General features: G+C 36.6%; 1 long non-coding RNA gene across 1 annotated transcript; it reads left to right on the forward strand.

Moving 5' to 3' along the window:
• Window positions 1–2,511: 2,511 nt before the first annotated feature.
• LOC141338428 (uncharacterized) lies at window positions 2,512–3,879 on the forward strand. Its single transcript, XR_012355851.1, has 3 exons — window positions 2,512–2,600; window positions 2,860–2,953; window positions 3,777–3,879. It is a non-coding gene; the product is annotated as an uncharacterized lncRNA (long non-coding RNA).
• Window positions 3,880–4,189: the final 310 nt, after the last annotated feature.

Here is a 4,189-nt window from a genome sequence, read left to right on the forward strand (position 1 = left end):
TGTAATAATGTAGCATTAAGAATAATTGTATCCCCCTTTTTCACGTTAAAACGCGAAACCGAAAGTATTCTGTGGACAAATCAAATCTGTCCTTCCGGATAGAGAGGTCGATAAACCCCAGCAACAAATTAATGTTCTTTTAAACTTCTTAATATTCCGAAAGTTGCTGCATAGTATTGTTCACGTAAATAAAATCTGTTGTGGGTGATCTGAAGAGATTGTGACACCAAATACTTGCTTTTTTTATTGCTTGTTTGATAACTCAAACATTCAGCACTAGTTATTTTTCATCATTTATTCCTCTGAACTATCCTGATATTGATGTCAGAGACACATTGTCATGTTCAGGTCATGATGAGCATCTGATCGTCTTCAGAGACACAAAGATCCCAGTGTTCAGCAGTTTATCTGCAGGATGTCAGAGGAGCGAGGAAAGGACTCTCCATCTGAGATGAGTCTCTCACAGATTTAATAGCGATTTACTGGCGTATTTTTCAAACTCATGTTTGTCATTCTTGAAACGGTATACATGGATGTTTGGTCCTCTTAGACGAACAAAACTTGTTTTTGATTGTGAATGGATTATGTAGAGAAAACGAGCAAAGTACACTCCTATTACGGCACAGTACAGTTGACCGGAAATGATTTAGCTGGCTTGTCTAAACAAGTAAGTAATCCGTGCATATGTTCAATTGGTCATGAAATGAACAAAAATCACCAAGACTATGTAACTGTTACGTCGTGTGTTAGCTGTGTTTATCTCACATAACTTCTGTAATAATTCCAGAGCAAATTACCTATGTTTTTTGGCAAAACTAATCCAGTCCTAATGCGAATGTCTGTAATTGCCGACGATATTTTTTTTTATAACTTGTGTGTTTTGGCCAACGTGAATTACCGTAGACACATTCCGTGTGCATTTTTGATGTTTGCCTCCTGGCATAGAAACAAAAACTAACAATAATAAAAATCAAGAGCCATCATGTAAAGCACTGTAATATCAGCGTCGTTTCTGCACTCAATAAATGTTTTAATTACATATGCACATGAATGTTATAAATGAAACATGGTTTTACTACAAATAAATGAAAATAAATAAAATAGTTAACCACACATTAACCGTTGTGCTATATTAGCCATACAGCTTCACCATGGTATTTGTAGTAAAACTGTGGTTATACTAACTATGGTAATCAATCTGACTACGCAATGCACCCATGAGCGCGTGATCTCTGCAACGCCCAGATGTACAAAACAGACCCCCCCCCCCCCCCCCCACCACCTCTGTAATAAACACGGAGATGTTAGTCCCGTCCGAATTGATGAAAATCGCAGACATCAGGTGATAAGAATCGGAACTCAAACGTATAGTTTAGAAATCTAGTCCCGTCCTAATTCGGGCTTTAAATCTTTTAATCTTACATATTATAACTTAATATCACGTCAGAATCGGCGAATCTGCTGCGGTCGTTTCATCACATCCGAAGCGGAGGACCTGAAACCGGTCGCCAGTTAACACGGTAAGTGCATTCATCTTTGTTTTGTAAATTGGGTGGTACTAGCTTTTTTCTCGAATGTGACTTTGATTTACCCAGACTTCCAAGCTATCAGCTTTTCACCAACACGTCTTTTTTATGTTGGAATTTGGCACACACACAATTTCACACCCCACAATACTCGAATCAGGAATAACAAACCAACAGGACAGGGTAAATAGAAATATTTGGTCAGTGATGGGTCTAATGGGTGAGATGGTGACATGTTAGATTACAATTCTTTCACTTTAAAACACGAGTTTACCTGTCGTCCAAAGCAGTTCTTTACTGTTCTTAATGCAGTAGCCTGAGGTATAAAAATGTTAATGAGATGTTCCATTTTTATCCCTTATTATATGTTGGTGATATTGAAATAGAGAATAAAAACTGTACTCACAGATATGTAAGACCAATTATCATCCAGTCATAAAATTACTTTTAAATATTTCAGAACGGCCTAAGATTCCCTATGCTCCCCAAGGTAAAAGAAATGCAATGCAAAATATTAAATGATATATATCCTTCCAATAAATATCTACATCAGTAGAGACTTCAGTGCGACTTTACTGACATTTAGTGGTGAAATTATGCAATGACTCAAAACAGGAATGCACCAGTCAATGGAATTTTGTAAAAGAATAAAGAAAAGGGAGAGAAACACAGCTTTATCAAGAACAAGCTTAATGAGCTTACATATTTTTTAATCTAATTTATTTACCAAGTTTTTTGCAACAGCCTTTATACATGCCGAACACAAGAGTATTTCACCATGAGCTTCTGCCTGAAGACAAATGCACATAAAAAAGAGAGCAGATGCATCAATAACTTAAAATAAGGACTTTTATGTCTCGAATAGACAGATTTTTCTCCATCTATTTTTGTCATTGAGTACCTTTATAGTTAGCTGCTGGTATCTTTGTCATTTATTGACATTATGTCTCAAGCATGAACTTTTGCCTGCATTTGTTGTCAGACCCGACAGATTACTCCAACTGCAAACTACTTCCTGCACTTCTTTTAGCAACATGGAAAGAAACATCTACATGATGTAATCTCAAAATGCAGGTATGATATACTCTCTTTATGTTCGTTATTTGAGACCTAATTGTGACACGCAATGTTAAATAATGACTTTAGTTCATTTATGAATGTAATAGCTGTATGAGCGATTTCACTTTCAATTTCATGTAACACTGTAGTTAAACAGAAAACTGAACGGCAAACAACAGGCACAAAATTGCAGAGCAGTGACGGAGCTTCACATAGTCTGGACCAATGATCAGAGACTGTGTTACTGTTTGAAAATCACTGACATCTCTTACAGGAAGATCAACAGACGTCACGTGTCAGAGAAGTTGATCAGCTGAAGACTAAAGAAATAGATTTCTGTCTTGACAACTCTCTGAGGGATTGGCATGGTAATGTACATGACAATGTTAATTTGGTCTTTGTGGAATAGATCTGCTACGCTGCTGCTGCCAATACATCCACAACATGCTGTTGTCAGCATGTAAGAAATATTGCTGCTGCACATATAACACATATGATAACCCCCCACAAAGCAGTAGACACAGAACACAATACAAGCCAATGTATGCATGCCACAGAATATAAGGATAATGACTACGTGTGCCTGGATGCCACGCCGTCTGGCTTAACTCTAATTAGACACGCACTATGTGTAATGTTAATTAACAAAATGGATGTACGTTGCAATCTGATAGATAAGACCCCAGCATCCACCTGAGCAAATATCATAATTTAGTCATTTGACAACTGCTGTTACTTTCTACACTTCATCAGTCCCAGCGGCAGTGTAAATATTTATATAAAATATTCCAAAATCCACATTATGCAGAAACTTTATAATTGTTTTTGTATTTAATGTACTATACTTTCAATAAACATTTGCAATGGATTTCAAAAGCTGTTTTATGCAAGTTTTAGCCTGAGTTTTGTTGCATTTACACACTTTTGACCAGCAGGCGTCACTAGCGTGTGGTGTTTCGAGCACTTCAAACAGTGAACCATTTCGCTTAGCAATTGGTTCAATTGATTCGAAGCGCTGAAAAGGTTCGTTTCTGCCATACACTATCTTCAATGTTGATTTCGGCTCTTCGAAGCATGCTGCAAACTGCTACAGCAAACAGTAGCCATATTTGAATGTTGAGCAGTGAGCTCATTGGCTACTGATACAGGAGTGAACCAATCAGCTGTGCCATGTGTTAATGATGTCATTAGGTCAGATTGAGTTAGACGTATTGGAGTGCGCCATCTAGAGCCAGAATTCTCTATGGAGGAGAGAACAGAATATCAACCAGAATGTCAACCTCCGATAACACAGGTAAAAATCAGTCACATCGTTTAGAATTATTCTAAAAGAACATTTTCATTAAATTCTGTAAAAAAATGAAATTGTCAAATGTCAGAACCATTTCTTGAAGCACTTATGTTAAGAGGCAATATACATCATATGGAAATCCATTTTCTTTTTGCACATTTAGTGAAAATGATCAAAATTATTTTTATCTCCTCAACAAACTCCAAACATATTTATTCTGATGTGACTTCTAAGCATCTCAGACTTTCAGTTAGATCAGTTTTGCTGTTTTAATAATTTTGTTCAAATGTTTTCTGATATAATCTAACCGTTT

The sequence above is a fragment of the Garra rufa genome, chromosome 7, assembly GCF_049309525.1.
Source record: "Garra rufa chromosome 7, GarRuf1.0, whole genome shotgun sequence".
Taxonomy (NCBI): Eukaryota; Metazoa; Chordata; class Actinopteri; order Cypriniformes; family Cyprinidae; genus Garra; species Garra rufa.